The sequence below is a fragment of the Ambystoma mexicanum genome, chromosome 9 (genome assembly GCF_040938575.1).
Source record: "Ambystoma mexicanum isolate Mex_15411 chromosome 9, UKY_AmexF1_1, whole genome shotgun sequence".
NCBI classification, from domain to species: Eukaryota; Metazoa; Chordata; class Amphibia; order Caudata; family Ambystomatidae; genus Ambystoma; species Ambystoma mexicanum.
Genome location: NC_090931.1, coordinates 31,912,006 through 31,939,532, shown reverse-complemented (window position 1 = coordinate 31,939,532; position 27,527 = coordinate 31,912,006).

Genomic DNA, 27,527 nt, shown 5'->3' with positions numbered 1-27,527 from the left:
CATTGATTGGCTGGCATGGGACAGTAAATCAAACGGCTGTTACAGATAGTCATGCAAACAAGCTCCTGTTGTGTGGTGGCGCAGAAGCGAACTTAAAGTTAAGTGAAGCCGCCCTTTCCACTCATCCATCAAAATATACTGCTGTGGTTCCCTCCTCCATCTGGCTCCTTTCCTTGCCCTCTTTACCCCCCACCAACATCCAGAGTCCCCCTCTTGCCCCGACTGCCACCATCCCACGTATCCCCCTTACTTCCACAAAATCACGGGTGTAACTCCCTTCCCAGGGCCCCCAGCCCCATTTCTCATCTCAGAGCCCCCTGTAATGTAATGTAATGTAATGTATTGTAATATGGCATTTGTATAGTGCCTATTCCCATTGGAATGGCCTCAAAGCACTGTAGGTGAATGCTCTCGGGGGACCGAAGTCCATAGTTTGGGAGATTCATAGAGGAGTTCTAAAATGCTTGAATGCATTTTAGCCAATACAACGGCAGGTACGGATGTCCAAGTCCCTGCTAGCGACCCATGTCGAGCTGGATTATGGATGGGTGCTGAGAGGTTGTCGGGAGAGTATGCGAGTGCAGGAAACTCATTATGTGCCCAGGTAGACCAATTCTTTGTCGTGGGACTTAGCTCCATTCTAAAAGCAGAGGTGTTGTGCAATGTGTTTTCTAGTGGGGCATGAGTGCAGGTGAGTGCGTGTGGGTGGCAAAGCCTGCAGCTATCGTCCATCTACATGGATTCCGATACGTACCCGAGTGTCCTGGCTGGTTTCTAGTTTCGTAGACGTGTCGCAGATCCTGTCCTTCACTCTGCTGGGGTCAATTCTCTGCGTTACTCAGTACATTCATGAGGGACTCATTGCCACCCCAGTCTATCTGACAAGAGGTTAAATTAACATGAGAGACGGAATGGGTTTGTCAGGATGCTGGGGGGGTGGGGGCAAGGCTATCTTCTAAGTGGCGGATGCTGAAAGGGATTGCATTTCAGATTGTGGGTGCCTGGCCAGAAAAGGGGGTCCCCCCTCTTCTGTCGATTTGATTTGTAAGTAATGGGCATGTGCTGTAGGCATTCTGGCCTGTCTTGTGTAGAGCACGGTGGGTGATGCACATAGCTTTTTAAGTGGACTGTCGCCCGACACAGAGCCAGCGGAGGACAGAGAGGGCCGGTGTGATGTGTCCTCTGGGGCCCAGAGCTAGGAGGAGCCTGGCGGCAGTTTTTTTGGACCCTTTGGAGTTTTGTGAGTTGAGATGCAGGGGCCCCCAGCTATAGGGAGTTTGCGTAGTCTAGGCGAGTGAGGATGATAGTAGTGATTGCTGTGACTCTGTGAGGGTAGGACAGGTAGGGGAAGATATGTCACAGAATGCAAAGGTGTAGATGGCATGATGTAGACACAGAGTTGATGTGGTGTGAAAGTGTCACATCTATGTCCATGGTACATCCCACGTTCTTTACTGAGTTGGATGTAGTTGGGCGAGGGCACAGGGTACAACGTCCTTTCATCGCGGGATGTTTTTTCGCAGGGTTTTTTGCCACAAATTCTTTTAGCGAAAAAAAACCCATCACATTTTTTGGGGGGGTTATAAAATTCTACATATGGGATGTGGGTGTTTGGGAATAGATAAAAAATGCAAAGTAAGGGGGGTTTGGGCGGACCCCCCAAAAATTATTTTAAAAAAATTCAATGGGTTTTTTCGGTAAAATATTGGCAGAGACCATGCACCAGATACTGTACAATGTCAGCAACCAATCTCTGCAGAGGCTCTGCACCCACATTGTGCATTGTCTGTTTGCCAAACTGTTCAGAGAGTATACCACATCCTGTGCAGATACTGGTCACCCAGATTAAGCAGAGGCACTTCAACCAGGCTTCTCAGGAGCACACACCCACACTGTGCATAGAATAAACCCCAGACTCTGCACCCAGGCTTTGCAGAGTTGATATAATGATACTGATAATGTTATTTACATAGTGCTTGTGCCTATAAAACATCATGTGCAGAGACAATACATACCGCAGCTTGTGTAGAGACTCGTTAACCGGCCTGTACACAGGCACATCACCCAAGCTGTGAATAGATTACTGTTGGGAATGGGGGATGGTCATTCCAGGCCTTTCAGTAGGGGAGCAGGGCGGTTACAAGGGGGTGAGGGGGGTCGCCAGAGACTACAGTGCGTGGAGGGTGGTGCATGCTTTAGCTTTACAGTATATCGGGAACAAAACCCCATGTTAGATAGCAGCTATATTGAAATTGAGGCCCAGTTCTGCACTGCAGCCAGGGCCGCGGCACAAGCCACACGCACATTGAAATACGTTTATGCATGCAAGAATAAGGGAATAGGTTGTAGCATGGGCACCGGTGAGAAAGACCAGAGTTGCAGAGATTCATAGACCCGTCATTGTCTCATGTTGCCAGCATTTGTATCCCTGCAAGGCCACAAGGGGTTTGAGAGCTCCCTGCGAAATGTGATCCCACGAGAAGGAGAGCACGAGCCTCCGACCTTTCACGTCCCAGCTCTAACAATTAGCACCCAGATGCCCCATCCCAAGACCCCCAGCATTGCAAGGTACTAGTCAGTTCTAGACCACCGACCATAAAACTGTTGAAGCCTCAATCAATCAGAAAAGATCTGAAAACAGGGATCAGTTGCCTTCACTGCAGGTCACGTGATTTGTGCTGCGAGGTGCCCAGAGGGATAAAACAACATAGCCAAAACGAGGGTGGGGAGCTTTGAATGGGAGCCGACGTGTCTGGAATCGAGCTGTAGTTTGTTAGATGCAATGGCCTCGAAGTGTCCTCTTAGCCCATGTCTGCAGTACCAGGTGCACATCAGGTTAGAGGCAGAGTCTGCATTGTTTTTGCTCACATAATCCCCATTAATTGTAGCTTCATGCCTGATGACGCGCAAGGAGGAGCCCACATGGAAGAATATGGAGAGAAGGGGCCGCGACCAATGGCCTGGCATCCCTTATGGATCCCTTATGGATCAGGTAGCCTATGTATAGGGTCGCACCAACCAGCCATTTGGATTTGTACATCATGTAATTTATGTCACTGATGATGAAGTGTGCCTTCATGAAGTGTTGCTCGTACTGGTTTTGGCAGAACGTTCTGTGGCAGCAGAATACTTTGCTGGTGCGTTTCTATTTTTGTGTAAATAAAACTTTGTTCTTCTTGCAAAAGGTGTCCTGGGTTTTTTCCCCAGTGGGTTGCATTTTGTGTGGTGTGAGCATTGAGAGGTGTCTCTATACTACACACAAGACAGTTCAGGGACTCTGGACCCAGACTGTGCATAGATTGTACCCACACTGTGCAACGTCTATACACCAGACTGTGTACCGACTCTGGACCCAGACCATGCAAACACTATACATCAGACTTGGCAGAGACTCTGAGCCCAGACTGTGCATAGACTGTACCCACACTGTGCAAAGTCTATACACCAGACTGTGCAGGGACTCTAGATCCACACGGTGCAAATACCATACACCAGACTGTGCAGGGAATCTGGGTCCACACTGTGCAAAGACTATACCCCAGACTGTGCAGGGACTCTGGATCAACACTGAGCAGAGACTATACACTAGACTGTGTAGGGAAGAAAGATGAACACTGTGCAAAGACTATACACCAGACTGTTCATGGACTCTGGATCCACACTGTGCAAATACTATACACCAGACTGTGCAGGGAATCTGGGTCCACACTGTGCAAAGACTATACCCCAGACTGTGCAGGGACTCTGGATCAACACTGAGCAGAGACTATACACTAGACTGTGTAGGGAAGAAAGATGAACACTGTGCAAAGACTATACACCAGACTGTTCAGGGACTCTGGATCCGCACTGTGCATAATCTATACACCAGACTGTTCAGGGACTCTGGACCCACACTGGGAAAATACTATACACCAGACTGTTCAGGGACTCTGGATCTGCACTGTTCACAGACTATACACCAGACTGTGTAGGGACTCTGGACCCACACTGTGCACAGACCATACACCAGACTGTGCAGGGACTCTGGACCCACACTGTGCACAGACTATACACCAGACTTTGCACCCGACTGTGCAGGGACTCTGGACCCACACTGTGCACAGACTATACGCCAGACTGTGCAGGGACTCTGGACCCACACTGTGCACGGACTATACACCAGACTGTGCAGGGACTCTGGACCCACACTGTGCAAGGACTGTACACCAGACTGTGCAGGGACTCTGGACCCACACTGTGCACGGACTATACACCCGACTGTGCAGGGACTCTGGACCCACACTGTGCACGGACTGTACACCAGACTGTGCAGGGACTCTGGACCCACACTGTGCAAGGACTATACACCAGACTGTGCAGGGACTCTTGACCCACACTGTGCAAGGACTGTACACCAGACTGTGCAGGGACTCGGGACCCACACTGTGCACAGACTATACACCAGACTGTGCAGAGACTGTGGACCCACAGTGTGCAAGGACTATACACCAGACTGTGCAGGGACTCTGGACCCACACTGTGCACAGACTATACACCAGACTGTGCAGGGACTGTGGACCCACAGTGTGCAAGGACTATACACCAGACTGTGCAGGGACTCTGGACCCACACTGTGCAAGGACTATACACCCGACTGTGCAGGGACTCTGGACCCACACTGTGCACAGACTGTGCAGGGACTCTGGACCCACACTGTGCACAGACTATACACCAGACTGTGCAGGGACTCTGGACCCACACTGTGCACAGACTATACACCCAACTGTGCGGGGACTCTGGACCCACACTGTGCACAGACTGTGCAGGGACTCTGGACCCACACTGTACACCAGACTGTGCAGGGACTCTGGACCCACACTGTGCACAGACTCTGCAGGGGCTCTGGACCCACACTGTGCACAGACTACACACCAGACTGTGCGGGGACTCTGGACCCACACTGTGCACAGACTGTGCAGGGACTCTGGACCCACACTGTACACCAGACTATGCAGGGACTCTGGACCCACACTGTGCACAGACTCTGCAGGGACTCTGGACCCACACTGTGCACAGACTAGTACCAGCTTTGACTGCACAGAGGCTGTCCACAGATGGATCATTCATCATAGCACTGGGTGTCACTTTGCAGCTACTTCAAAGCACCTTGGTGTAAGTGCTGGACTCACATTGATTAGTAGCTGTGGTCGGTTGTTCCACTGGTGGGTGATTTCATCGGTGTTTCAAGGATAGAGACCAATGGCACGTTCCCCATTTGATGGGACCGATACTTCATTGGGGAGGGGGTATTCTGGTCTGCTAAGGGTTGAAAGCTTTATTTCACTTCCAGTCTCTGCAAGCACTGGAAGCAGCACACAGGATAGTTGCCAGTCCAAGCAGAAAGAGGCAAAGTGGGGCCGGTGCCACCCTCACGACGTGCTGCCAAGAGCCTCACGCCAGCTCAAGAGAACAGGCCCTGTGCTGGGCTCTGGCAATCCCCAACAGAATGAAGAGAAAATGCCCTCCTGCCTACTGCCTGGGGCGCAAATGGCCATCTGGACTGTGCAGAGAACCTGCCCCCTCAGAACGCCTATTAAGAGAATGCAGGGAGACTGTCAGCAGAGGCTGCCCTTTGAGACTCTACCTAGCCTGCTATTGAGACTTTGCAGAGACTGCCATTGAGACTGTGCAGTGACTGCCCTGTGAGACTCTACACAGCCTACTATTGGGAATGTGCGGAGACTGCCGATGAGACTGTTCAGTGACTGCCTATTGAGTCTCTACGCAGTCTACGGTTCCCACGCACCTTGAAGCATCTTCTATGTGCTAGATGGAATTACCAGTAAATTTCACAGACCAAATAACCAGACAAACCAAAGGAAGATGATAAAATACTGCTTTAATCTCCATGAAAGAAAGCAGAGGGAAATGACAACCATCAATATAGATGCTCAATGGTCACACCTCATTTTGCTTGTATAGAGTTTATATACTTTCACATACGTCATTTGTGACGTCATCCTACGTGGCATTTCATAAAACCTATAGCTGGGAGGGACTGGACTAGGGGAACATGTCTACTTATACAATTGTAGGCTGACCCTTGTCTGTAGGACATGCCGGGGGCTACTTCTACGTATCTCACATACTGCTTATAGCAGAGAATATGGCAGCGGACTAATAACCACAACATTGTGTATGAAAGTGCATGGCAGGCCTTTTGAATGGTTGGCAACCCTATCCAACTATAGACTTTCGGCTCTTTATGAGAACGTGAACAGATGAAACCTATGTGTTCAGGCTGTGTCCGATTGTTCTCTTATTTTCCCAATTAGTCCATCGCATTTCATTAACCTGATCCTTAGCCAAAGTCTATCGTTTGTGGTTGCCCTTGTAGTCTGCTCAATGTTCTGGGACATTCGAGGGAGTGTGAGCACACCACAATCTTCAAGCTGTAATGAATAGTCTTTGTTTTGAGTTGTTATTACGTGTTCGGAGACCACGATTTTGTCCAATTCAGTCTCTCAATAACTGGTATTTCATTTAATTAAACAGGGTGTCATTACCCCTTCTGGCCTTTAGGGACTTGCTCACTCCCCCTCACATAGGATTTTGCCTTCGTAGTTGAGCAACACTTTGCATCTGCAAATGTCCTAGTCTCCTAATCTTAGCAGAAATCTGTCTCACACAGTCGGCTCATTCGACTCCCTTTGTGCCTTGCACCCATCTCTCGAAATAGCCTCCTTGACTTCAGGCCAACGTACTCCCTTATTCTGCACACGAAAAAAGCTCCTTCATCAATTCTTCAATTTGCAATCCTAGGCTTGGGACTCGACCCAACACAGTGATGGTTAACTAGACCTATTTTCTCCTCTTCTGGCTAATATGGACACAGTGGAAAAATAGGTCTAGTTAACCATCATTGTGTTGGGTCGAGTCATTTGTACTTGATTTAGAATTTATACTGTGTATGTAGATTGATGTATCACATTATAATTATATGTGTAAATGTTTTTAATGTTTTTGATACAAACCAGCAGGTGGTTATACTTGCGCTCTGATGTACTAATAAAATGGACATGTGTTTATATAAGAAACGATTATGTTGATCCAGTTTTATCACCTTGTATTTGTTTAGAGGTTGATATCAAGAGTTCTTGGCTGTGAGTAGAGGTACACATGGTTTTTACTAATAGATTGTGACCTTTCTTTTGTTTGATTTCATTCCTCTCGACACCTTAAAACCATAAATAGGAATTTCTTCAGAGGGACGCCGCTCCCACTTATCCCAAATTCACTGTCTGACTCTATTGGTAGCTACTAGTCCATCTCTCATTCTGGCCAATTCCAGTCTAAGGGCCGATCTAGAAATCCCAAGGCGACTGTCTCTTTTTCCTCTGAAACGACATGCACATGGATATCAGTTCCCATGTGGTCATATCACTCATTTAGACCAATACGGGCGATCACTCCCCATAGCTCCACATTGGGACTGAGTACTCAGCACGTGCACAGCCCCTCGGGAGATCACCCCCCCATGGTTCCACATTGGGACTGAGTACTCAGCACGTGCACAGCCCCTCGGGCGATCACCCCCCATATTTCCACATTGGGATTGAAACCCATCCATTTAGAGTAAGAGGTTTCGGATAATGCAGCATTTTGCCTCTTACAATACCTCCCTAATATGCAGAATAATCAGTAAAGCTACTTTATTTATTGATTTATTTTTGCATTGGTAACGCGCACGCAAACCCTCAGGCATCTGGGCGCTTGAAGCAGTTCTCGCGAATGGCTCACATACTCAGCTCTCACGGTTGGAGCGTCACTTATATCCCTTACTGTGGCTTATTCAGTAAAGCTCTACGACAAGTTTGCGCTTCAAGGCTGTCGGGAAATAGAAGCAAAACGTGGAAACGAATTGCTGTCTATTCGAAGTGTACAGGAGGTCCCAAATAAAGCCTGCACTCCAGTCGCCCATTGTGAAGTACCAGGAACGTTCACACCAAAATATGTGACATATGAGGACCAAATAAACCAGCAGAGAGCTGCATTAGGGCTCTGCCCAGGACCCATCAGAAGAGCAACACCTATTGAAGTACCAATACCCAGACAACCCTGGACAGTAAGGTATCCATTGATACCAACAAATGAGACGAAATGAAGATTGCCTAAGTACCGTCCCGGAAGAAACCAAAAAGGTCTTAATGGAAGACGAATGGTGACGTTACGAGAGCCTGGACGGACTCACAGATAGAACAAATGACGAACCAAGAATGACACAAAGAGATGAAACGCCCTGAGAAAAGAGATTGTGAGCTTAAAGTGATAGAAAGCTATCAAAGCGTAAGAGAGTTAAGCTGTAAGCAGGATGAAGATATTCAACCAGCTAACACCTGTACATATGCATGCAACCGCAAGAAAGCTAAGAAAACAGTGCAGCTTGCTATGCTAAGTAGAAAAATAGCGCGGCAAGCGCCATTATACATAATCTACCTCAAAACGAAGCACATTATTATAAGTGCGATTCCACTTTTCACGAAAAGCAGAATCAACTCGGGTTACTAGAGGCCAAACAAGACAAGATTCATATTTTAGCCAACTGAGAAGAGACGGCTGAATCGAAACTCAGCAGATGCAACTCATGCCAAGAGAGCCAAGGTCATACCAATAGAAGGAACGAACAGTAGCTACATCTAATTGAAACTTAAGAACATAATATCCTGTCTTTGAAAGGTCAAGATAAGGAGGCGTGGACAAGTGGCAAGCCGAATAAGAATTAAATGCACGAATTGAGAGAACCTAGGAAAATTCACGGTGTTTGCATCACGTGACAATCCGAGCGAGAAAAAGCACGAGTTCACACCTATGCCTGGCATCCGCCCAGGAGGAGATATTGGAACTTTCCCAGACAGAAGATGCAGTTTCGAGGCCAACCACATTAACATAATTGACACATAGTTGTTGAAGTGATGATTGATTGTAACCTTAATTGAAGGAAGGCCGGGTAGATGAGGGGGCACCCTGCACCTGGCTGACCATTCTGCGTGCTGCTAAGTAAAGTGGAAATGTATGCATGGGGTTGGTGCCAACCCAATCCCAAATGGATGAAATAATCTAGGGTCCTATAGTTAGTAGAACCAATGGGACGGCGTACTTTTAGTGACATCTTCAGTAGTCATTTTTGAAGGAAGGTCTTAGACGCCCACCTGACAGTGTTTGCCCAATCCCCTCACTCCGTTACCAGATATAGTACCTATATTAAAGTTACCTTTTCCTAGCCAATAGAATTGCATGCTAACTTTTAAGTGTAACACTTCTATTATGACGAGTTTTGAGTATAAATGTCACTGTTTGTATGAAGTTCGTTGGAGTTGAAGCGAGACGGACTATCGCATCACTGCTGATTGCCATGACTCCCTGTTTTTTGTACTTGTCATTAAATGGACTCCCTTTGCCAAACCATTGAGTTGTCCTTATTGATTGGTGTTGGAGTAATAAATCTGCACCCCCATCCATCTCAAGGTGCAATTATCTCATCTTAAAGTACTCTCGGAGCAAACCTCGGCTCTATGGGCCGGCCGAGGGTTTAGTTTATTATTTGTATAGCGCCGCCTGGCCCTGGGGCATCCAGTGGGGGAAGGAGGTTGCATAGTCTTGGAGCGTAGGCACAGAAGGCTTGTTTTCTGGTCCTTTCCTTTTTGCAGAGGCAGATTTCAAGTCTTCACGTGTCCTGGCTTCTGGTGGTGCGCTGTCAACGGGAGATGCTGAGTTTCTCCGCAAGGCGGCTGAGTGACTTGAGGGCGACTGCCTTACATATGATGCAGCAAGACTTGAAGGTGATTTGTGTGACCAGTGTGAGCCAGTGAAGGTTGATGAAGGCTGGGGTGATGTGGCTGTATCTGCATAGACCCTTGATAAGGCGTGTGGCCGCGTGTAGGACACTTCTCAGGGGCACAAGGGAGGACGAGGGGAGGCCTTTGAGAACTGCATTGCCCCATCTGGGTGGGATAGGACCAGTGCTTGAACAATGGATGTAAAGCTGTCTGGAGGGAGGAAGGGCTTGTCTTTTGTCAGGAGGGAGAGCTGATAGAGTTGGGAGAGTGTTTTAAGGTGGATGTAAAGCTGTCTGGAGGGAGGAAGGGCTTGTCTTTTGGCAGGAGGGAGAGCTGATAGAGTTGGGAGAGTGTTTAAGGTGGATGTAAAGCTGTCCGGAGGGAGGAAGGGCTTGTCTTTTGGCAGGAGGGAGAGCTGATAGAGTTGGGAGAGTGTTTTTAGGGGGATGTAAAACTGTCCGGAGGGAGGAAGGGCTTGTCTTTTTGCAGACGGGAGAGCTAATAGAGTTGGGAGAGTGTTTTAAGGTGGATGTAAAGCTGTCCGGAGGGAGGAAGGGCTTGTCTTTTGGCAGGAGGGAGAGCTGATAGAGTTGGGAGAGTGTTTAAGGTGGATGTAAAGCTGTCCGGAGGGAGGAAGGGCTTGTCTTTTGGCAGGAGGGAGAGCTGATAGAGTTGGGAGAGTGTTTTTAGGGGGATGTAAAGATGTCCGGAGGGAGGAAGGGCTTGTCTTTTGGCAGGAGGGAGAGCTGATAGAGTTGGGAGATTGTTTTTAGGGGGATGTAAAGCTGTCCGGAGGGAGGAAGGGCTTGTCTTTTGGCAGGAGGGAGAGCTGATAGAGTTGGGAGAGTCTTTTAACTACCTGTGTGAATTGATTGTTGTCATTAAAGTCCTACTTTGCAGACTTTTGGTTGGACACAGGGATTTAGTTGGCCCGGGGATAGTCAGGGCAAAGCACCAGCAGTCTCTGAAACTGACTTTAAGCCAAGGCACTCTCAGTCCCCTGCTGAGAAGCCACCTGCCTGTTGAAACAGAAGAGGCGGCACCTGATTTGCAAGTCATAACTTTCTCCAAGAGTGGATACGTGACTCGTGGTTTGCTGTCACTTTACTGGCAGGATGTTATCATAAATGAAATAAGGAGCAAGGCCAGTGTGTGTTATGTGTCCAGAAGGCTCGCACACTTGAATCGCTGACACAGACATGCCATATATAAAAATGTGGGTTTGTTCCTGTGGTTCCAAAATTCTCTTTGATTTTACATTGGTGCTATTTGCACTCCTCCCCTTTTTCGCAGGTGATTTCACGGCACGATGAAGATGTCTGGGATAACACCTTGAGTCCTGACCTTTAAAGTGAAAGTGACACTGCCTTCAGTTTGAGAAGACTGGTGCCTCCTTATGGAATGTGTGCATACTGTTAGCCCTTTCTTGCAGGGGGTAAATAACTACAGATTGCCGCGGTGTGGAAACAGAGAAATTGATATGAGGCCGGGAAGCCCAAAGGAAACACACCAACACAGGTTACAAAGAACATACAAAGTGCTTTATTCAAAAGCTACAACAATTACCAAAAAGTCACTTGACAAACGGATAGCTATTCGGCTCTCAGAATAACAGAACAAACTTTCAACGGTAGTTCGCTGCATTAGTGTGAGAGACCGTACATTGGGATACTCAGGTTTTTATACTTTTTATCCAGCTCTGGCCAACCCCCTCGCGGGTTAACCATTCTTAGAACCAGGCCTAGAGTTCGTTGCCAGGTCGATCCCATAATGTATGCATTTTGATCAGTTCCGCTAATACAGTTGTTCATTTACACATAGGTCAGGGATAGGACAAGGTCTCAGTTCGCGACCCCAACAAGTAGCCTGCAGGCATATTACTTATTCATGTGTGCGGAGGTCACAACGGCCAGAATCCCACTCGAAATGTCATTCGGCCTCCATTTTGATGTTCAGGGTGACTTCCACACTACAAGAGAACCTAAAATGGCGGCTAAATCCAAGATGGCGATTTACACAATACATTAAGGTCAAGACCTTGCCGCGGAATCTATTTACACAATGTTTTAGACAACTTGGCGTAGGCCAACACACATTCAAACAATGCGATAGGAGGTATAATATTATTTAGATTCCGACAGACCCTCCTTTTGGCCTATGCCAAGTCCTAAACATTATTCCTAATACTTTTGAAAATAACTCCATGTGTTATCATCCATAGATTCCGCATCATTGTCTGTAATGTCTATAGCCATAAGGTCGTTCATCAAAACCTCTTGTAACATGAATTCTTTAGATGCTGTATCTGGGGTATATATTTTATGCCCTATTACGCTCACTGCTTGAGCACAACACCCCCCTATCATTCCACATATACTTGGGAGGCATTGAAAACAGCAACAAAGGAATAGCAAGATCCCTAAAATAACCAGAATAACGGAAAGCACCTTCCAACCCCAAGATCGTAAGGAATCCCAGAACCAAGTACCAAGATTCCAGTCTCCTACAGGGATATGGACTTCAGAACTGAGAGTATGTAATTGCTTTAAAAATCGTTGGCGAGGAGTCTGGTACGAAAACACAGCAAGCGGACCCCACTAATTTGCATACTCCACCTCGTTCTGCCAAAATGACATCTAATGCCATCCGATTTTGAAGTGCTACCAATCTTATTGCTTTTTGCTCTAAGGTCATATTGTAGAGTATGTCCGTGGTCCGGTTGATCGTTCTCTCCAGTACCCTTGCTAATCCCCTAATGTTCTCTGAGTTTGTTATTTGTCCCCAAAAGGGCACAACTGATTTCGCTATGTCTCCCAATACTTGCCCAGGGGTATCTCCGTTGTCGTCTCGCCGTGGGCGAGCCTTAGAAACCTCCAATGTACTAGCTACAAATACCCCGGGTAACAATATTCCTAAATAACAAGTTCCCTGCCAATCCTTGGGCAATCAGGGAAATGCTAAACTACCACAAACAAAATAAACAGGCCCCCCTACATACAGAGGCCTGTTTTCCCCAGTCAAATTTACAACGTTTTTACAAGCTTCAAAATCTCCCATTGGCCTAGTGCCATTTCTCTGTACACAGAAGGGAACTGAGTCAGGACTATGATTTATAGAATAAGAAGGAGGTACAGCGTCCTTATTGCCTATCGGAGCCATTTTAAAGGAAATCAGAGTTTGAAAAATAAGAGATAATTTGTCAGACGGCCTAATAGAAGTGACGTTAGGTTTACTTCTATTTGCGAAAAGCAAGCATCCCAGGGGAGTCAATTCACGTTTCTCGAAATCATTCAGATTAGTTCCATCAAAGTTCCCTGAGATGCTATCATTCCATCGGCCAAAGAATAGTGCTCTAAGAGAGGCATAGCAAGCAGTCGTTAAAGGTAGAGGATGTATATACCATCCCAGTCCCTTGTTCCCATGTTGCGGTAAATGAGTACAAATCCAACAATTACTCTTATTAAAAATGGCATGAGTAGCATTCATTACTATCATCAGAGTGTTATTATGATACTTCTGTCTATGTTGGGAGTTTCTAGGGGACAGAGTGTGAAGGTGTACAGAGCGAGTCAAAACAGTTGGTACAATCTCGGTCGGTAATAAAGGTTTCAAAGGATAGATTTCTTCGAAATACCAAAGACCTACAGCAGCAGTTGCAAAACTAACAATAATCATTATCAAAACACAACAGTACGTTTTCGGGGCCCAGGCACATTGTTCATTGTTCGATTTGGTCACCCCCTTATTTACAAGTCCAGTGCGGGGAGCAGCGGTGAAGGTGGCAGGCATCGTAGTTTCTCAATCGACGGCCCCAATGTTCGTTGCTGGCAACACTACGGTCGCGTGATTTCTTAGTCCTTCCCAACCCTAGCCAGCAGAATCCCTTTTTGTTCAACAAAACTTTCTCATAACAAGACAATTTTCCAATCACTTCCTTTTTCCAGATGCACGAAACTCGTGCCGTAGTTCTATTTCCTTGGTCGAAGGTTGTACCTGATGGTACCCAAAATTGTCTGGTCCGGAAGCAAAGTATCGTCACTTCCTGAGGGAAGCGACGTGTCAGTGGCGACGGAAGTCGCAGAGCTCGAAACAGTGTTTTCCGGAAGTGATTTTTCAAGAGAGTGCGGAGACGAAATGGACTGTTCCCCAAGTTCCTCAGGCTCAGAGAACTTCTCCGACGCGCTCACAGCGCTGTTTGCTACTCCACGATCAGAGACTGTAGCATCAGCGAGGGGTTCTGCTTCTACTGTAACGTGTGGCGTCGGGTGAGGAAGTTTCTTGACATGTGTCGCGTGAATCCAGTTCTTCTTTCCAGCCACCCGCACTGCTGTCCTGGTGACCAACAACACCTGATGGGGTCCCCGCCAGTGCGGCACGAGACCGGAAGACCTCTCGTAGGCCTTCACGAGGACCCAACTTCCAGGCTGCATATCGTGTCCTGGGCCGTGAACCGTACAGGTAAAGCAGAGTGCACCTGGTGATAAATGAAATACAGGTTTTTAGTTAACTGGTTACAGTAGTCTACAAGCAATACATTTTCCACCTCCCTCAGGGCTTTAGGTTTCGGGAGACTCCAAATGTTAGCAGGTCTCCCCATTACTACTTCAAATGGAGAAAGCCCAGTTCTAGTCTGAGGTGTGGTACGCAGAGCTAATAACACAATAGGCAAGGCATCTGACCATTTTAGTTTGGTATCAGCACATGTTTTTGCAAGTTTATTCTTTAAAATACCGTTGTGTCTTTCCACCAACCCAGCGCTTTGAGGATGTCTAGCTGAATGAAATTGTTTCTCAATACATAGGGCTGTGCATATTTGCAAAATTACTGCTGCGATAAAGTGAGGGCCATTATCCGACCAGATTATCCTCGGGAGCCCAAATCGAGGAAAGAATTCTTTTACCATAATCTTTGCAGTGGTCATGGCGGTAGCATCTTTGACGGGGAAAGCCTCGACCCATTTACTGAAGGCACAAATAATTACAAGAACATATTTTAGATTATTACATCGTTCCATCTCAATAAAATCAAAGTGGATAACCTCAAAGGGAACAGAAGGGGGCCCAAAGCTTCCCCTTGGAGTCACTGTCCCCTTACCCACATTGTGCTGTAGGCAGATCATACAGTTCTGGACGTGCCTCTTTGCAGTTTCCAGAATCTTGTCATTTACCCAAACCTGTTCTAACATTTTCGTGATCTGCTGGGCACACACATGCGTAGGACCGTGTGCCATCGTAACCATTGCCAATACATAAGAATCAGGAAGCAACCATTTCCCTTCGGATGTATCCACCCAACACCCTTCGTCATCCAGTTTCCCCATTCCTTCAGCCCACCTTTTAGATTCTTCTATTGTGGCATCAGTTTGAATATCTCGCACAGACCCAATACCTTCATCCATTATGCAAGCATCCCTCATTTCCCTCGAGGCATACATGTCCGTGCTAAGGTCTGTGGCTGTTTGTCTGGCTATCAAGTCCGCAAAAGCATTCCCTTTGCCCACATCATCTATGACCTTGCGATGTGCTGCACATTTCATGATCGCTAACTGTTTAGGGAGTGAGAGTGCTGAAAGTAATTGCACTATCAAGGGGACATGCTGGATCTTGTTCCCATGTGAGGTCAGGAACCCTCTTTCAGACCAAAGCTTTCCAAAGTTGTGAGCCACCCCAAATGCGTACTGACTATCAGTATATATATTTACTCTTCGCCCTTGGGAAAGTTCACAAGTCGGGTCAACGCTATAATCTCTGCGGCCTGCGCAGAGTTATGCGAAATTCTCTTAGTTTCAACAACTTTACTCAATGTAGTAACTGCATAAGCAGCTGTAGATGTACCATCCGAAAGTTTGAAGCAGGAGCCATCGCAAAACAGCTCCCCTTCTGCATTATCCAAAGGAGTATCTATGAGATCTATCCTGCCCTTCGTTTCTTGTTCAGTGGTATACAGGCAGTCATGTAATTCTTCACCGCAAACAGTGTTTTGCGGGAAAGGTAAGAGTTCAGCCGGATTAAGAACACAACACCTCTTAATTTGGATGTGAGGGGCAAACAGAATGAGCTCATACCTTGTTAACCGCGCAGAGGTGAAGTGTTGCGTTTGGGTTTTGTTCAATAGAATATCAACAGAGTGAGGTACCATCAAAATCAAATCATGGCCTAGGACCATTCCCTCACTCTGTTTTACAGATGTGGCAGCAGCAGCGACAGCGCGCAAACATCTTGGCAAAGCGCATGCGACAGGATCAAGGGCGGAGGAGTAGTAGCCGCACGGCCTATTCTTGCCTCCATGTTCCTGTGTTAACACAGCCAAAGCACATCCATCACGTTCATGCACAAACAACACAAAGGCCTTGTCATAATTTAGAGTACCCAGAACCGGTGCCGAACATAGAGCGGTTTTGAGAAGCTCAAATGATCGTTGATGTTCCGATTCCCATGGCAGTGGCAGAGAAATGCCCTTCTTCGTCAAAGCCAACATCGGTTTTATCACTAGTGCGAAATTCGGGATCCACAACCTACAGTAAGAAGCCATACCTATCAGGGCTCTGACTTCCTTCTGTGTATTTGGAACAGACATGCCAGAAATGTGTTGTATTCTTTCAGGTGTCAATCTTCTCCCCTCCTTTGACAGGAGGTAGCCTAGATAGGCAACCTCCTGACAACAATATTGAAATTTTTTAAGCAAAGCTTTCTGACCATTTTTAGCTAGATGAACAAGCAACAGTACAGTGCCTTCTTTACAGGCACTCTCAGAGTCTGCAGCCAAAAGCAAATCATCAACATATTGAAGCAGCGTGCAAGTAGGTGACAATTCAAGGGTGTCGAGCTGCTCTTTCAAGGCTCTACTATAAATGCTGGGACTTTCAGTATACCCTTGGGGTGCCCTTGTAAATGTAAATGAGCGTCCCCCCAAGGTGAACGCAAACAGATATCTGCTTTCTTTATGTATAGGGATACTAAAGAAAGCGTTTTTTAAATCCACAACGCTGAAGTGCGTAGTCGTAGCAGGGATCATTGTCAATATCGTCGTCACATCAGGCACAATTGGAAATTGTGGGGCGACCACTCGGTTAATAGCACGAAGATCAATTATGAACCGGTATGGAATTGCATTGTCGCCTTTCTTATATACGGGCAAGATCGGACTGTTACACAAACTACCTGTATTCTCCTCGATCACCCCACGATGTACAAAATCGGAGACAATGCATTTCAAAGCACGTTCGCCTTCGACTGTTATTTTATACTGCGGAATGCGTGGCAGTTTCACCCCATGTTTCAAAACTATTTTAACGGGCTCAATCTGTAACACTCCGACATCATTGTCGTCCACCGCCCACAAACATTCCGGGACAATGCTGAACTCGAGACGTAACGGTCGAATCAAGAACTGAGAATTAGGAAGTTGCTGTGGTGAAACCGTTAGCCGTACTCCATCCGAAGAACAATGAATTACTGCGTTCAATTTCTTTAACAAATTCAACCCCAGCAAATTCTCTCCACAGTTCGAAGTGAGAAGAAAAGGACAATGGTCCGTAAAGGGACCCAAAGAAACGGATACCGGTGCAGAAACCGGACAGACAATTGGTATACCAGAAAACCCTATGGAAACATTTGTTTGCCCTGACAGTGGGATTTTTGGAACCCGGGAATGATCAATGGAGCACTTCTGTGCTCCAGTGTCAATCAAAAACTGGTGTTTCCTATTCCCTACTAATAATTCAACGTAGGGGCCTTTCTGATTAACGGGAATAGGTGAAGGTTCCAAACCCTGCTTCGGGCAATCCTAATGAAATAGAACCTCGTCAGAAGGAAGCTCTTCAGAAAGGTAGGCAGCAGAAGGGTGATCAAATATGTTTCTCGAGTCCATACTCGAGGTCTGATTTTCCCGTGAAAAAGGTTGCTGAGAATCTTGTAAAAGCTGACCTGTGTCAGGGCCCCCTGCTCCAGGGCGGCCCCTAGGTCGTCTACCCATACCCCCAAACGCACTGTTTGACCTCTGGCGAAGGACAGGGCACTGTGCTCGCCAATGACCTTCCTGGCGGCAATAAGCACATTGATTAATATTCACAGGACTCAAAGGAGCATTTCCTTTTGGGACGTACTGACCTCTAGTCTGTGTCGTGCCTCCTCTGGGGTTTCTAACAATTTGCTGTAATAATACTTTGGTTTTCAAATCTTCTCTTTTCAATTTTTTCCTTCTCATTATTAACACGGTTCTCATAATACTGAGCCATGTGCAAAACCTCAGATTGAGATTTTGCCTGCCAAGCGCTCTCAGAGGACATAATCTGTGACTGGATGTCAGGTAACAATCCACGTACAAATTTGTCCACGAACAACCTCTTCCCCGACTCTGTATCTAAATCCTGTCCACTGAAGTCAGAAAATACCTCCTCGAATCTATTAAACAATTCGGTAGCGCCTTCAGTTTTCCCTTGGACACAGGCCGTAAGCTTGTCCCAAATAATCCTTTTCTCTGGAATTATAGTTTTTAGTTTTGCAACAATTCTATCAGGCAAAGTAAGTATTACCTGTGGTGGTTTCTCACCAGCTGGCCTTTCTCCATCAATTCTAATCATATTATCCCACGTATCTCCCAACCCCGGCACATCGTCTATTGTCCGAACCTGTTTCCATACGTCTACGGGTAGGAGTACAGGGAATAACAAGCCAATGTCACTCAAGGTGAACACAGAGGACTGTAAAACGGACTCTATTTCTTTGTAAAACCCTGTCGGGTTTTTCCTAATATCGGGAACTGATTGTTTAATTGTGTTCAATTCCTGTCGTGAAAACGGGACGTGAACGAATTGCGATACATAATGTGCAGGGATATCCACAGCGGGGGCACCAGTCCCAGCGTTGGCGGGGATCTCAACTTTTGGGACCAAGGTCGGAGGAACCTCTCTCATAGGCAACTGAGATATAGGTACCTCCGGCCGCTTACTGAGCAACATAGCCAGGTCGAGCGCTAAGGCAGCTGTAGAAGTGTCGGGCGAAAAAGCCCTTTTACAAATCCCCAATAATTCTATGGGGCAACTAACCCTCTTCCTTACACATTCCTCTTGCAGGTGCTGTACCATCACCTGAATTACCTTTCTTTGCATTTCTACTGTATACTGACTATACTTGTCATATACTTCATCTGGCGGAATCGATGAATCCGAGATCCATCGAACCGCATCTTTGGTACAAATTCGTACTTCTTCAGGTGCCGATCTACGGCACGGAAGGAACCGTTTCTGTACATATATTCTATCGTCTTCGTCGTCCTCATCTCGGGATTTTTCAAAGTCTTTCCTAAACTCAAACAATCTTTCAACATGGCCATATACTTCTGCTCTGTGTCCCTCGACAGTGCCAAAGCATTCAGATCTCTCACCCCTTGTGGAAGATCCGAATTTTGTAATCTACCCCACATCACACACAAATGAGTCCCCAACCCTTTGATAAAAACATTTTTCTCTGGAAAACTATTCAAATTAGATAATGTGGAAAAAACATTAGCTTGATCACCTTTCTCCATGCAATGCTTAGCCCATGCAAACAATTCCTGTTTCTTATCTGCAGAAACAGTACTACGAGTCACAATCTTTGATCCTGCACCTGGATCGACTTCAGTCAATACGGGGCCACTCGGGAGCGGAGGTATAGGTAAATTTAATAAAGGTGCAACTATCGGTGCAGAGGGAAGGGGCGGTGCAATAGGTGGAGGAACAACAACCAAAGGACTAGGAACAATAGGTTGTATAGGGGGAACAGAAATAACAACAGGAGCAACAGCAGGAATGGGCAGAGCGCCCAAAATAGGAGCATACGGAGGTGGCACTGAGGCATCAGGCCTGCGTTCATTTAATAACTTCTCAATAAATTCTTCAGAAACATGGAAATCTTTAGAGGGGTAAATTTTCTGGATCCCAAGTGAAAAGGCTCTATCCATATTTTTAACTGATTCTGACCGCTTTTCTTTATCATATAATAATGCTTTTTCAGCGTTTGTTTTATGATGACGTGCATGTTTATCCCTACTTTTAAGCTGCTGTAATGCTTCTTTCTTTCAATTCTGTAACACATCAAAGGCTGCTGGTCTAGCCTTTTTCTTTAACAAGATCGATTCTAAGTATTCAATACGGGGGATCACAAAACTACCGTTGATTGGCCACTGAAATTCGGAGGCATGTCTGGTCTGTCTGTGCCAAATATCATTAAATACTATACTTCCAATGCCATACTTACAGTACATAGTACACGCCGGTGACCCCTCCTGTGGTGCCGGGCGGCTAAATTCCAAGGATTGTCGATCGCTGCGGAACAGAGCCCTAAAGCGGCTAGACAATTTCCCAGGCATTTCACAAAAAATTGGTGTTACCTGGTCAATAATTGTGTCTGCAGATACAATACGCCAAATTCAAATTGTCAGGGTTAAATTAAGAGCCGGGTCACGACTGCACCTGACCAAACCTAAGGAGGACCGTACGGTTTACCAAAGAACTTACCTAACGAATTTTACCTTGTGTTTGGTGGTTTCGGCAAATCTGCCCGCCTCAAAATTGGACCCTCGTCAAGATGCCGTGTCAGACCACACAACTATCGTCCAAGGATCGGATCGTGCAGCGCTGCCGAGGTATCGCGTCTCGATCCCGGTTCGATAGTCTGCGTCAACCTTCAATGATCCGGCATCAATCTTGAGGGTCCCTATTCGGGCGCCAACTGTGGAAACAGAGACATTGATATGAGGCCGGGAAGCCCAAAGGAAACACACCAACACAGGTTACAAAGAACATACAAAGTGCTTTATTCAAAAGCTACAACAATTACCAAAAAGTCACTTGACAAACGGATAGCTATTCGGCTCTCAGAATAACAGAACGAACTTTCAACAGTAGTTCGCTGCATTAGTGTGAGAGACCGTACATTGGGATACTCAGGTTTTTGTACTTTTTATCCAGCTCTGGCCAACCCCCTCGCGGATTAACCATTTTTAGAACCAGGCCTAGAGTTCGTTGCCAGGTCGATCCCATAATTTATGCATTTTGATCAGTTCCGCTAATACAGTTGTTCATTTACACATAGGTCAGGGATAGGACAAGGTCTCAGTTCGCGACCCCAACAAGTGGCCTGCAGGCATATTACTTATTCATGTGTGCGGAGGTCACAACGGCCAGAATCCCACTCGAAATGTCATTCGGCCTCCATTTTGATGTTCAGGGTAACTTCCACACTACAAGAGAACCTAAAATGGCGGCTAAATCCAAGATGGCGATTTACACAATACATTAAGGTCAAGACCTTGCCGCGGAATCTATTTACACAATGTTTTAGACAACTTGGCGTAGGCCAACACACATTCAAACAATGCGATAGGAGGTATAATATTATTTCGATTCCGACAGAGGGACAAGCAGACCGAAGGGGAGCTGCCACCCTAAATGAGCCCTCGCTTGATATTAAGCAGACGGCAGGGCTCATCTATTTACTCGATGTTTGAGTGGCTCATCTCCCTGGGCAGAACGGGATGGATTCACCGGCAGCTGAAGTAGAGGCACAATGCATCTTGCATTGCTTTTAGTGCGCTATCTCTGCCTATTGCAGCGGTGTGCATGCGAGGGTCAGGCCAGTGTGCACGCTATGAGCGACATGCACTCAGCCTGGGGGCATCACGTGGATGGCAGTCCGGCCCCCTCAGCCCCTTCAGGTGTGAATAGTCAGTGGAAGGTTCTCAGGGCTTCTCTTTCTAGAGAGATTGTTGGGGCATACATTGAGGATGCAGCAGAAACACCCTCTCCCTTGTGCACTCCCCCTTGCACTCTCTCCCTCATGCACTCTCCTGCACATCCTCTCCCTTGCACACTCTCCCCCATGCACTCTCCCTCGCACACTCTCCCTCGCACCCTCTCCCTCACGCCTTCGCCCTCATGCACTGTCCCTCACGCACTCCTGCCACACCCTCTCCCTCATGCACTCCCCCTTGCACACTCTGCCTCATGCTCTCTCCCTTGTGCACCCTCTATCTCACCCACTCCCCCTCATGCACTCTCCCTTGTGCCTTCTCCCTCATGCACTGTTCCTCATGCATTCTCCCTCACGCACTCTCCCTTATGCACTCCCCCTCATACACTCTCCCTCCTGCCTTCTCCGTCACGCACTGTCCCATAAGCATTCTCCCTCAAGCACTCTCCCTCGCACAGATCAAGTGGCCCCCCATGGCTGCAAGGATCAAGTTAAAGACCCTCTGCATTGCCCACAAGGCTTTCTGAGGCCTGGGGCCTACCTATCTGCAACGCTGCCTACCTAAATACTATCCCTTCTGAGCCCTCCACTCATCCACCTCCAACCTTCTGTGAGTGAGCCGAGTGAGCCGGTTAGCCAAGCAGAGATTTGGAGGGAGATCTTTATCTGCAGTAGGAGCCTCCCTCTGAAATAGCCTCGCTGCCGGCCTCCGTCTTGAGCCTGATCTCCTTAAGTTCCGGAAACTCCTCAAGACTTTCTCTTCTCCTCCGTCTCTCTCTCTCTTCCCTGCTAGCCTATCTCTCTGCTCTTTCCCTCACTCCCTCCTTTCCCTTACAGCATGCTGACTGGCCGCCTGGTGCACCTCAGATTCTGACAGGTCCCTGGGACCCCTGCCAGTCCTCTCGCACTCACCCCCGGGTCCTGCACTCGCTTCATCATAACTGCACTTGTTCAGTGACCCAAGAGAGTGGCATCTCTTTGTACTTACCCCAGTCTCCACCGACTGGGTGCACTTGGACCCCCCAGGATTTTTGCCCCCCACTTGCCCCTCCCATGTAGCTGTCTTTGCACTTGCGCGATCTGAATGCACCATGCCTGAAGATCATCGGTCTTTTTCCCCTTGTCTTCACAAGGTGTCCCTCGCACCCTCTCCCTCATGCACTCTCCCTCACGCACTCCCCTTCACACTCTCTCCCTCACACACTCTCCCTCAAGCACTCTCCCTCACGCACTCCCCCTTGAACACTCTGCCTCGTGCCCTCTCCCTTGTGCACCCTCTGCCTTGCGCACTCCCCCTCAGGCACTCTCCTTTGTGTCCTCTCCCTCGTGCACCTTCTCCCTCGCACAATGTCCCTCATACACTCCCCCTTGTGCACTCTCCCTTGCGTACTCTCCCTCGCACCCTCTCCCTCACCCACTCTGCCTCACGCCTTTGCATTCCCATCCTCTCCCTCACACACTCTCTCTTGCACCCTCTCCCTTGCACACTCTCCCTCACGCACTACCCTTCGTGCACTATCCCTCGCACCCTCTACCTCATGCACCCTCCCCCTCGCATACTCTCCCTCGCACCCTCTCCCTCGCACACCCTCTCCCTCACGCACCCTGCCTCAAACCTTTGCCCTCACACCCTCTCCCTTGCACAATTTCCCTTGCACACTCTCCCTCGCACACTATCCCTCACGCACTCCCCCTCGTGTCCTCTCCCTCACACACCCTCCCTCACCCCTTCGCCCTCATACCCTCTTCCTCACGCCCTCTCCTTCAGGCACACTCTCCCTCGCACCCTCTCCCCCTTGCACCCTTTCCCTCACACACTCTCCCTCATGCACTCTCCCTTACACACTCCCCCTCACGCACTCTCCCCCACACCCTCTCCCTCGATCACCCTCTCCCTCATGCACTCTCCCTCGCACCCTCTCCCTCTCGCGCACTCTCCCTCACGCACTCCCCCTTGCACCCTCTCCCTCACACCCTCTCCCTCGCACACTCTCCCTTGAGCACCCTCTCCCTCGCACACTCTCCCTTATGCACTCTCCCTCGCGCACCTCCACTCGCGCTGTAACCGTCGCAGGTGTTATGAACTCGCTGCGCACTGACATCATCTCCTCGCTCTTAGGTGAGTTCTCCCTTCTCGACAGTGGCTTCTCTTTTCCTCCTCTGCTTATTGTCTGAGGACCTCATTATCGTTAATGACCGCACATTTTGCACTGCAAGCTGAACGAGTGCGGGCCTTTAATGAATAGTTAAACACCAGTGTTCCCTGTTTTGCTGCATTAGCAAATATATTTCTCTGATGCCGCGCGCGAGGTTCCAGAGTAATCAGGTTCCCAGCACCCCCTTGCGATCCCCGTCTTTCCTCTCGCCGCCGCAGCCCCCCATTTCTTCCTCTTCCCATTGCTCTCATCATTCTGCGCACTTGTTCAGCTGCACTTCTGGGGCATTCCTGAAAGATCAATGGGGGTTCAAAAGGCAGCGGGGGCAGCTCCCCACATCAGCAACCTGGACTTTTCAGTGGTCCACATCTTGAAGGGAAATACCTGACGCGCAGCCCCCTGAAATGGAAGAAAGGACCCCCCACTGGCCACTGAAGCGCCCACCATTATTCATTAGACTACATGCGACTGGCTCCCATCCAAGTCCTGCCAACCCTGTCCACCCCAGATTTAAAGCAAACCCCAAAAGGCTGCTGAGGTCCATCTCTAACCATGAGGACCTCCAGGTGCATCCTTGGACCTCGTCTAAGGTCTGGGCCTGCATTATTTACCGAGAATGAGAGAACTGGGGGTTCAACAGCACCCCAGCCTCTCTGCTCCATGCCCTCTACACTGGACCAGCCCAGCCAGTATTCTCCAAGAGGCTCTCCAAGGATCTCAGCATCGGTTTGCTGCCCGTGGACATGTCTCTCAATCACACCTCTAACGTCAGCCCTCAACAGCTGCATCATGTGTTCCTGCTCCTCCTTTCATCATCTACTAAACAGCCCACCATAAGAATGGCACAGTGTCGGCATCACTGGGGGACACCCTCTGACCTTCTGCCTCACAGACCTATCCAGCTTTGCATCCTGGCGCTGATCTAGGCCAGCACCCATCTAATGACTGGCATCACCAGGGCTGTGCCACAGCGCAGTCCCGCCAGCCTTCAATATCCAGCACTCAGTACAATATCCAGGAAGGTTCTGAAGCTCCTCCCAAATGTTACCCAGAGGGACCCAGCCACTTACCATATGGGCCTTCATGGGTTGGGGGTAGTCACAGTAGTAGCCATGGTCACTCCTGGAGGTGTAGACGGCCCACTGTCTGGTAAGATGGGCAAGCGAGTGAAAGGTTTGCAGTCTGGACGGTGTGGACCAGAGAGCAGGTGGAGGGGAAGGTTCTGGAAGTGGGGAGTGAGAGCTAGAGTGATGGGAATGATTCACAGCTGGGATGGGTAGTAAGGAGTGTACAGAGTATTGACAGAGGACCTAGGCATGAAGGAGTGCTGGGGTGGAGCAGGGGAGTACTAACGAGAATGTGGGGGGTGTGCAGGCTTGAATTGTCCTGTGGGGCAATAGGGCAATGCCGGAGTGCCAACCCATGATTCTAGCCTGGGTATGTTGTTTAGGGCAATGCCGGAGTGCCAGCCCATGATTCTAGCCTGGGTCAGTTGTTTAGGGCAATGCCGGAGTGCCAGCCCATGATTCTAGCCTGGGTCAGTTGTTTAGGGCAATGTCGGAGTGCCAGCCCATGATTCTAGCCTGGGTCAGTTGTTTAGGGCAATGCCGGAGTGCCAGCCCATAATTGTAGTCTGGGTGTTGTTTTGGGCAATGTCGGAGTGCCAACCCATGATTCTAGCCTGGGTCAGTTGTTTAGGGCAATGCAAGAGTGCCAGCCCATGATTCTAGCCTGGGTCAGTAGTTTAGGGCAATGCCTGAGCGCCAGCCCATTATTCTAGTCTGGGCCAGTTGTTTAGGGCAATGTCAGAGTGCCAACCCATGATTCTAGCCTGGGTCAGTTGTTTAGGGCAATGCCGGAGTGCCAGCCCATGATTCTAGTCTGGGTCCGTTGTTTTGGGCAATGTCAGAGTGCCAACCCATGATTCTAGTCTGGGTCCGTTGTTTTGGGCAATGTCAGAGTGCCAACCCATGATTCTAGCCTGGGTCAGTTGTTTAGGGCAATGCAGAGTGCCAGCCCATGATTCTAGTCTGGGTCTGTTGTTTTGGGCAATGTCAGAGTGCCAACCCATGATTCCAGTCTGGGTCCGTTGTTTTGGGCAATGTCAGAGTGCCAACCCATGATTCTAGCCTGGGTCAGTTGTTTAGGGCAATGCCGGAGTGCCAGCCCTTAATTGTAGTCTGGGTGTTGTTTTGGGCAATGTCACAGTGCCAACCCATGATTCTAGCCTGGGTCAGTTGTTTAGGGCAATGCAAGAGTGCCAGCCCATGATTCTAGCCTGGGTCAGTAGTTTAGGGCAATGCCTGAGCGCCAGCCCATGATTCTAGTCTGGGTCCATTGTTTTGGGCAATGTCAGAGTGCCAACCCATGATTCTAGCCTGGGTCAGTTGTTTAGGGCAATGCAAGAGTGCCAGCCCATGATTCTAGCCTGGGTCAGTAGTTTAGGGCAATGCCTGAGCGCCAGCCCATGATTCTAGTCTGGGTCCGTTGTTTTGGGCAATGTCAGAGTGCCAACCCATGATTCTAGCCTGGGTCAGTTGTTTAGGGCAATGCAAGAGTGCCAGCCCATGATTCTAGCCTGGGTCAGTAGTTTAGGGCAATGCCTGAGCGACAGCCCATGATTCTAGTCTGGGTCCGTTGTTTTGGGCAATGTCAGAGTGCCAACCCATGATTCTAGCCTGGGTCAGTTGTTTAGGGCAATGCAAGAGTGCCAGCCCATGATTCTAGCCTGGGTCAGCAGTTTAGGGCAATGCCTGAGCACCAGCCCATGATTCTAGTCTGGGTCGGTTGTTTTGGGCAATGTCAGAGTGCCAACCCATGATTCTAGCCTGGGTCAATTGTTTAGGGTAATGCAAGAGTGCCAGCCCATGATTCTAGCCTGGGTCAGTAGTTTAGGGCAATGCCGGAGTGCCAGCCCATGATTCTAGTCTGGGTCCGTTGTTTTGGGCAATGTCAGAGTGCCAACCCATGATTCTAGTCTGGGTCCGTTGTTTTGGGCAATGTCAGAGTGCCAACCCATGATTCTAGCCTGGGTCAGTTGTTTAGGGCAATGCCGGAGTGCCAGCCCATAATTGTAGTCTGGGTGTTATTTTGGGCAATGTCACAGTGCCAACCCATGATTCTAGCCTGGGTCAGTTGTTTAGGGCAATGCAAGAGTGCCAGTCCATGATTCTAGCCTGGGTCAGTAGTTTAGGGCAATGCCTGAGCGCCAGCCCATGATTCTAGTCTGGGTCCGTTGTTTTGGGCAATGTCAGAGTGCCAACCCATGATTCTAGCCTGGGTCAGTTGTTTAGGGCAATGCCGGAGTGCCAGCCCATGATTCTAGTGGGTCCGTTGTTTTGGGCAATGTCAGAGTGCCAACTCATGATTCTAGCCTGGGTCAGTTGTTTAGGGCAATGCCGGAGTGCCAGCCCATAATTGTAGTCTGGGTGTTGTTTTGGGCAATGTCACAGTGCCAACCCATGATTCTAGCCTGGGTCAGTTGTTTAGGGCAATGCAAGAGTGCCAGCCCATAATTCTAGCCTGGGTCAGTAGTTTAGGGCAATGCCTGAGCGCCAGCCCATGATTCTAGTCTGGGTCCGTTGTTTTGGGCAATGTCAGAGTGCCAACCCATGATTCTAGCCTGGGTCAGTTGTTTAGGGCAATGCCGGAGTGCCAGCCCATGATTCTAGTCTGGGTCCGTTGTTTTGGGCAATGTCAGAGTGCCAACCCATGATTCTAGTCTGGGTCCGTTGTTTTGGGCAATGTCAGAGTGCCAACCTATGATTCTAGCCTGGGTCAGTTGTTTAGGGCAATGTCAGAGTGCCAACCCATGATTCTAG